Below are 8,639 nucleotides of genomic sequence, written 5' to 3'. Positions count from 1 at the left end.
GTTGCTCTGCGGCATGTGGGATCTTCCCGGACCAGGGATCGAACTCATGTCCCCTGTATTGGCAGGCTGATTCTTAATCACTGCACCACCAGGGAAGTCCTACCCAATCACTTTAATTAGCAAATGTTTTCTGTCTCTCCAAAGTGTGTTAGCTTCACCTGGAGTTCCTCATGGTCTAGCAATCAGTGACAAGTTATTTAGTCCCAATGAATGCAAAATGCAATGGAAGAGAAAGGATGAAGACATTGCAATAGAAACTCCCAATTAAAAAGAGGATGTTTGGAGGGCTTCCCTGGTGGCGCAGTGGTTGGGAGTCCGCCTGCCGATGTAGGGCACACGGGTTCGTGCCCCGGTCCGGGAGGATCCCACATGCCGCGGAGCAGCTGGGCCCGTGAGCCATGGCCGCTGAGCCTGCGCGTCCGGAGCCTGTGCTCCGGCAACGGGAGAGGCCACAACAGTGAGAGGCCCGCGTACAGAAAAAAAAAAAAAAAAGAGGATATTTGGAAACATTACACAGTGGTCACTGTTTTTTGTCATATTCTGAAGAAAGGAGTAGTGAGGATTCCTGGCTGGCTGTGGTGTGTGTTCTTTAGGCAGGTGCTGCCTTGCTCTCTGTGTCCTTTATGTGGCCCTGAGAGGGTCATCGGGGAAGATGCTCTTTTCAGGAAGTTACACTATTTTGGCAGCTCATTTCCTATTAGATGGAGTACAGAATTCTGAGGATCATCCTAACATTCAGTAGTCACAGGCTATTATCAGTCAGGCTTGGGGGTTATTTAATAATATATTCTCCCTTTAATATTAGGTTTTTGAACAATTTGCTTCTTGTTATTTCTGTAGGCAAGTGACCATGGCCAGAAACGATATGTAGTTCAAATTTTTATATCTTGGAATTTCTATTTCCTAGTAGATCTTCAGGCTTTACCAGTCTGAATTTAGTTTAATGGCTTATCCTGAGATCTCAGTTTAATGGCACCTGCATTGGGGATATTCCAAAGATGCATGGGGGGAGAGGAGGGAAAGGCACTAATAATTTATTCCTTGTCTCCATCATGTCTCCAGTCATCTCTGTAATAAGCGTGATCCTTCCTTTAGTTAAGTAGAAGTTAAACTGTTCCGCCTTTGTCATGCTTAAGATTATTAGGATTTCAGACATTTAAGTTTGAGGTCTGGAGGCTGTTGTTCCTAAAAGTGTCGACTACAGAGCTTCTTATAATCTTGGTCATGAAAGGTAGGGACTGTCTCTGAAATATTTTAACCAATATACATATCATGAACCCAACTGGCTCATCAATGAGAGTCAATTTATAATATCCATCATGCTTATCAATAAACCCTTAATTTCACCCATGAAAACCCATTTACAGCATTCATTTGATTGATTAGCATAGTCTCAAGTGTTAATGGAAGACAATGATAGCTGAAGCACTTATCCTTGCTATGTTTGGAATGCAACCTTTCTGATTAAACACCAGCTGAATACTTCTAAAGTGTGAACTCTAGATTATGGCAACTGACAATCATTAGAAGATAAAGTAAATTAAGTAAAGTATATGCACACTACATGACATTACCTACACTAAAGTATTTTGAGGTAAAGTATAACAAGCAAATTCACATTGACTTAACATTCAATACAATATTCAACATTCAATATTCAATACTGAGGATCAGTAGCAGAAAAATCAAACTATATTGATTTGATTTGAAGGCTCACATAAATGAACAATGAATATAGGAAAAGGAAGGGGCTAGAAGAGTGCTTATTTAAAAGTTTCACAGTTCCTTACATCCTTTCGCCTATGTATCGATAGTTTATATGCTGTTGCAGTCACCCATAGACGTGAGACGGACATTCACCTAAAATTTGGTTCAGATTTCAACCATGCATATGCCAAGGGGTATAAGAAAGTTTATTGCTCACACGAGGAGACTTTCTAGAAAGAGCAGGGCAGGCTTCCCAAGCAGGTCCAACATGGCTTTATAGGAGGGTTGGAGGAGAGTGCACAATGAGAGACTGGCCTTGGGCATTTTATGGTGGCTAGGGCATGGCACTAGGGTGAAAATTCCCTGTGGCACCGGAGAAGGGAGAACGCAGGCTTTCATATCAGCCTGTCCAGATGCGGGGCACGAGGGAATGGGTGAGGCTTGAAAATTGTCAAAGGTCAAACATCAAAAATAGAGTCTTTGTTACATATGCTTAGAGTTAGTTTTTTTTTTAGATTTTTTTACTCCAACAAAGAAAATAATATAGTTGTTACATATTTATACGCTTTGAAAATAATTGTAGTAGACACTTGGCATTTATTTCACTCTCCCCACATTGTGCAGCATACACCTGAGAAGTTTAGGTGGAACTAACCTCACTCTTATTCTCAAACTAATCCAATTGGGATCATCTAATTCTGACCTATGGTGTTCCCCTGTCCATAAGTAATGGTTTGAGAGTGAGAACCAACCACAGGACTTTTGCCCAGAACTGTGTGATGTGGCCCCCTTTTCCCCCATCCCCCTACCCTTGATTTGAATGAGAAAGCATATGATCCTTGTTGCTGAAGGCAGTCATCTTGTGACCAAGAAAATGAAGGGGACATGGAGCTGGAACCCTGATCAAATAAACAAAGATCTGTAGCATTGTACAATACAACAGTAATAAGTTGTAGTGTTTCATTCTTCGTATCAGCAAGTGTACCGTCTTCTTCTTGAATCCCCTTCTTCTTTGAATAGCACCAGAAACTTGGGCGACATCTTTAGTTCTTTCTTAATTTTTTTTTTGCTGCCCACATACCTTTCAAATCCTCTGACAATTTCATGGCTACTACCTCAACTCAGACTTTCATAATTTCTCATTCTAGTTATTTCATCAGTCTTCTAACTGGTTTCTCTGTTTCTCCAGTCTTGACCATCTCTTCCCTGTCTGATAATCCATCCTCCATACTGCTCCTGAAGTAATTCTCCCTGAACCTTGCCTAAATAACCCATTAGTTTTCCATTACCTGCAGGATATATAGCAAACTCCTTAGTGGTTTACAAAACTCTCCATTCATCTTGCCCCATCTACCTTTCCCCTTTATCCCGCCACATTTCCACACATCCTCACCTTTGCTTCACTATACCTACCTACACACCATACAATGCTTACCTCAACAGTTCATAGGCAAGAAAATACATATACAGGTACATTTTCCTTTATCTGGAGCACACTTTCATCTCTTCTTAGCTTGGCCAATTCCTACTGATTCTTCAAGACTCATCCTGAGCTTTACATTTTATGAGAAGTACTTCCTGTTTAGTACAGGGTGAATGAGGTGCTCCTCCTCCACGTTTCAACAATAAATGTGATTTCAGTGCTTATTATCACTCTATTTCATTTGATTCTCCATATCAGCTCCAAATTTATCTTCTTGAGGGCAGGAACCATGTTTCTCTTCTCAGAAGATTACAATCTATTAGCATCGTGGGTCTGCAGACACATACATAGCAAAGGTAACTAACATTAAAAAAAAGATGGCTTATGGAAAGTACCCTGACAAAGAATAGAGCCATAAGTTCTAGAGGAGATAAGAAGACTCGTACATTGCAAATGGGAATGAAAAAAATGGTACAGCCACTTTGGAAAACAGTCTGATAGTTCCTAAAAAGGTTAAACATAGAGTTAACATATGACCCAGCAATTCCACTCCTAGGTATATACCCAAGATAAATGAAAACATATGCTGACACAAAAACTTGTATATGTTCATAGAAGCACTATTCATAATAGCCAAAAAGTGGGAACAACCCAGATATCCACCAACTGAAGAGTGGATCAACAAACTTTGTCAAGATGGTGTGAAGTAAAAGAAGTCAGTTACAAAAGGCTACATATTGCATGATTCCTTTCATATGAAATGTGCAGAATAGGCAAATCTATAGAGACAAAAAGTGGATTAATGCTTGTCTAGGGCTGAGAGGAACATGGAACAGTAGGAACGGGGAGTGACTGGAAAAGGATATGAGGTTTCTTTTTGCGGTGATGAAAATGTTCTCAAGTTGATGGTGGTGATGGTTGCACAACTTAGTGAATATACCAACAACCATTGAACTGTACTTAATAAAAGGAGGGAAAGACATCACGGAGGTGGAGAGATTTGGGTTCACAAACAAATGATGTGAAAAGCAGAGGCAGTGTGTTGTAGTGAATCAACAAATCGTTTCATTGGGCACAGCTGACTTTGAATCCTGTTCTGCTGCTTGGTCGAGTTACCCTCCCTAAGTCTGTATCCTCACCTAAAAAATGAATATATTAATATACTTATTCCAGAGGATTCGTGTGATGACAAATTAGATAATACGTTTAAAATATTTAGCCCAATTCCAGGCACATAGCAAGTGCTCAATAAATACTAGTTTTTATAAATCTGTTTAATACTGAATATTGGGTTAAGTGGGACAGAGGGAGCATGTAGATATATCAATGAAAACTCTCAGAAACTCATCTGAAGGTTCTAGCAGAAAGAGATGAGACACAAAATGATACAAAGATAATTGTATGTATTCAGTTTAAGAGACATTTATTAAATTCTTTCTTCTAATCACTAGACACTGTGCTAGGTTGCAGGATATCCAATGATAAAGGAGAAGTAGACTAAAACATATTCAAATGACTTGGAACAGAATTCACTTGTATGTCGGTAACTTACTGTATAAAGAAAAAAAAAAGATACAACTGAGAAGTGGTCCTTGACTTGGTGGTCTAGTAGATAGGTTAACAAATATGTGTAAGAAAGCATCAGATTTCCTATGATAGAAATCTGTTTGCTATGCACACAAAGAAGATGGTAGACAGGAAAAAAGGGTGTAGAAGAGGTGACATTCATGCTCAATATTGAAACTGTTCATTAATCACTTGAGCCTGCACTTACTGGAGAACTGATTGTTAGGATTGCTTGCTGACATATTCCACCTCCAGTACAGAGCAGAAATTATTACAGGTTTGAGCCAGTTTTGTTCAATGGAAAGATGAGAAAAATAATGTCCAAAATGTTAAAGTTCAGAACGTTAAAGAATGCCTGTTATACCATGAACATGAATATTCCAGAGACTTATGCTCAAGTTCCCAGGTTACTTGTCTGTCTTACTAGACTGTGAACTCCTTGAAGGCAAAGATCTAGAGTGTATCCTGTGCACTCTTGGATTGTCCCAACTTGGCTCAGTAGGGACAGTAAAAAATTGTTATGTAAATTTTTAAATAGATGTTCCCCATATCCCTCCCATGTCAAAAATGGAAAAATTTTTAACAAATGTCCTGGTAATTGTTTTTCTTTCACATCTATGGACAGTCTGAAATGGACCCCCCCCCCAAATCTATATAACCATGCCTGCTTTTAAATAAAACGGTCAGTTTTGTCATTCTCTCTTTTCTTTAGGAGAAATTATTTGAAGGTTTGGAAAAAAAGGGGGTGTCTTGGTAGCTGAAAATTGATTCTCTCTGAAACAGAGATGGCATCTACAAATTGCTGTGATCTGGAGATGAAGACAAGAACATATGTAATTCTAGAGCAGAGCTCTTTGGCTGAAGTCATACAGCAGTGGTCTGGAAAGGCTCTGGGCTTGGGTGCATCCTGGTGTTTTGAGAGTTCCGATATGTCAAGAGGAGATGGAGCAGTTGTCTAGTCCGCTGTTTCTTGAGCACACGTCAGCATTTAACTCAGTTCCAGTATTTAGAGAACTCTGCTTGGAGGTGGTGAAGAGGATTGTTCCTCTTCTCTGGAACAATCCTACAAAGTCCCGGATGGCAGTGCCAACTTGGGGACGGTTTGATTTGCATGGATTAGATATAGAAAAAGGGCCTGTCATTCAAGGGGAATTAGAAGATGTAACCACCAGGAAGTAGCGCCTGAGTCAACCTCTTTCCCAGGGCAGCGCTCCGAAGACCACTCGAGCCAGGGGTGGCGGGCCTCTGAAGATGGGGCCCCCGGGCTCGGCCTCAGCATAGGCACACGTGACGCGCGTGTGGGCGTTGAGTGACAGGCGCGGCTTTGGGCGGGCATTGGCGGAAATCAACTTCCGGGGGCAGAGGTGCTGGAAGCCGGGTGGTGCGTGGTACGTGGGCTACCCCAAGTCGTGTGGCCGGGGCTCTGGTTCCCCGCGTCTGGGTCGCGCCCGGGTGCACGCGTGCGGGACTGTGTGCTGGGGGTGGCTCACCTGGCGGCGTGGGGGAGCGGCGCGGCGGCGGCGGCGGCGAGAGCCGGGGCGCAGGTAAACGAACGCTCGCCTTTTGGGCCTGGGTCTGGGGCCGGGGCCGGGGCCGCGCGAGGCCGGCCGCGCTCCCGGAGGCGGCCTGGGCGCGGGCGGGGAGCGCGGCCGGGCTTCCGCCTAGGCCTGGCCCCGGGAGGTCGGTCGCGGTGCCAGAGAGTCAGGGGGCGTGACCTGCCTCCCTTGGCGGGCGGTGCCGACCCGTGCTTGCCCTCGCCGACAGGTTTCGGCCCCTGCGCTTTGCGGAATCGAATGTTTTCGAAAGCCTACGCACAAGTACACGTGACTGTTGTGTCACCGAAGCTCCCACTGAACGTTGACTTTGATCCTTGCCGAGTTTTCACCGATCGCGCCTGGTTTATGTTTCCCCTTCGACTTGGCCAAGTACACCAGGGTAAAAGCTCTACAACGGCCGTCAGTGACATTTCCTTGACGTTACTTTAGGCCATAGGTTGCAATAAAAGTGGCGTTTCGGGGTGAAAGCAGCAGCCAGTAACTTTCCTAATGGTGAGGCATCCTTCATCCTCTGAAGTGCTCCCCCTCTCTCCTCAAAGATGTTTCTTCCATCTGCCCTTGTTGCGTAGTGCGGAGCAAAGCTTTGGACATGAAACCTATTTTTGTCTTCGCTTGAAGGAGTGGGAACTCTATTAAAAGCAGCGCTGAGTGGGGTTTTCTTTTTAGTAGGATGATGTTGCTGCTGCTACTCTCACTTGCTTCCCTGATGAGAGCTGGGGCAGAGGCTGATTTCCTGGAGGGTAAAGTTCTGGTCACAGCTATAGGTGATTCAGCGGGACCTTAAGAATTCCGGCTGTATTCCTTCCCTCCCCCTCTGAACTGTGAAGATACTGATGCCCACCTTACTCTCCAAATATTTATCTGGGCGGTAGTTGGATGATGGCTTTTGGACGCAGTTTGGACGTTGCATGGTACTAGAGATTGCGGTGGACTGACGTTTCATCTTGTCACTGGGGTGGGCTAACATTTCACCCCACAATTTAAGACAAAATACTCAATACTTAGTTGGGTGGGGTGACAGGGAGGGGCAATAAATTCGCGTTGTTCTCTGCCATCAGAGAGCTGAACACTTCATATCATTTACCTTTTGCTACAATTGCTGTTGCATTAAGGGGATTCGCTGTACTGTACCTGTAAGGTTAATGCAGCAGGGGGATGCCAGGGGAAGTGCACCTGTATGGTGCTGGGTAGCCAGTAAATTGTGTGGTAGAGAATTGCCCCTAGTTACAAAGTTTGGTATCCTCCAGGCTGGCTAGGAGGTTGTTCTGTGGGCTGGGAAATCTTATTATGAACAGGTTTCCTAGCAACAGTACAAGCCAAATGGAATAAACATAAAGAAAACAAAGTGATGAAAGTTACAATTTACCTCTTAACTTTTATTAAATGGAAAAATGTATCTTATTGGAGTGATCAGCTCAAACCTTCTGAGAGCTTTCTGTTTATTTTAATCATCTTGATACTTAATAACAGACAAAAAGAAACTTCAGAAAGTCATCACAGAGAGACAGCTTTTTTTTTTTTTTTTTGGTGGCAGTTAAAAAAAAAAAAAAGAAGAAGAAGAAGAAAAGAAAGATGGTTACCAAGTAGCTGGTCTGAAGCTTAAATGGACAAATAGGAATTTGCCTAGTTAGAGGCATTTTATCTTGAATCCCTAGCTATAGATGTAAGATTTGTAAAGTACATAGGATTGTTATGAATAAAGAAAACTGTTTGAAGGTTTATTATCTTGGCCTTCATAGCAGAAATTGGGGTGGAAGTACGTTAGGGTGGATGGGACTCTCTTAATCAGTAAATTGGAAAGGGCATGTTTAGGTGAGTTGTTTCCAAATTTTAGTTTGTATTCACTGTGCCTCCTTTATCAGTCTGTTACTTGTGACTTTTGGTCTTTCCTGAAACTCATCAAATTTTGTTATTTTCTGTCTAAACAATGAGAACAATAAAAAAGGCAACTCTCTTTAGAGTAACTCTTTGTATCAATGTGTTTCTTCTTATTTACTACTGATAAATCAATACTTTGATTTCCAGTATTTCTGATTTTTTTGTTTCCCCACTGTTTCTCCTCCACCCAAATACCCATTTAGCTGGGTTTTACTCATTTAACTTGATGCATATTTTCCTAAAGGGCATGTCCTGTGTCTTTTAACATGTGGGTTTATTGAGGTATACTTTACAAGTAAAAAAAATCTCGTCTAGTATCTTGTTATTTAAATTCTAACAAATGCATAATAGTCATGTAACCACTACCGCAATCTAGACAAAGAACATTTCTATCATTCCAAAAAGCTCCCTCATTGCTCCTTTGTAGTTCGTTTTCTCCCCTCAGCAGTAGATCTGGCCACCAGTGATTTGTTCACTGTTCCTATAGCTTTGTCTTTTCTGGGATGTCA

The 8,639-nt window shown here is 42.4% G+C and overlaps 1 protein-coding gene across 4 annotated transcripts in view; it reads left to right on the top strand.

Moving 5' to 3' along the window:
• Positions 1–4,583: 4,583 nt before the first annotated feature.
• CCDC91 (coiled-coil domain containing 91) overlaps positions 4,584–8,639 on the top strand; it is a 401,471-nt gene continuing 397,415 nt past the window's right edge. Inside the window, exon 1 of one of the 4 annotated variants that reach the window (XM_082636830.1) lies at positions 4,584–6,240. The gene's annotated coding sequence lies outside the window, so the exon portion shown is untranslated. The remainder of the gene's footprint in view (positions 6,241–8,639) is intronic. The other 3 variants (XM_082636831.1, XM_082636829.1, XM_082636828.1) reach the window with 3 other exon arrangements.

Source organism: Mesoplodon mirus, assembly GCF_964341445.2.
Source record: "Mesoplodon mirus genome assembly, chromosome: 11".
Classification (NCBI taxonomy): Eukaryota; Metazoa; Chordata; class Mammalia; order Artiodactyla; family Ziphiidae; genus Mesoplodon; species Mesoplodon mirus.
The sequence above is the reverse complement of the archived record's forward strand: the minus strand, read 5'-3'. Positions and strand labels throughout refer to the sequence as shown.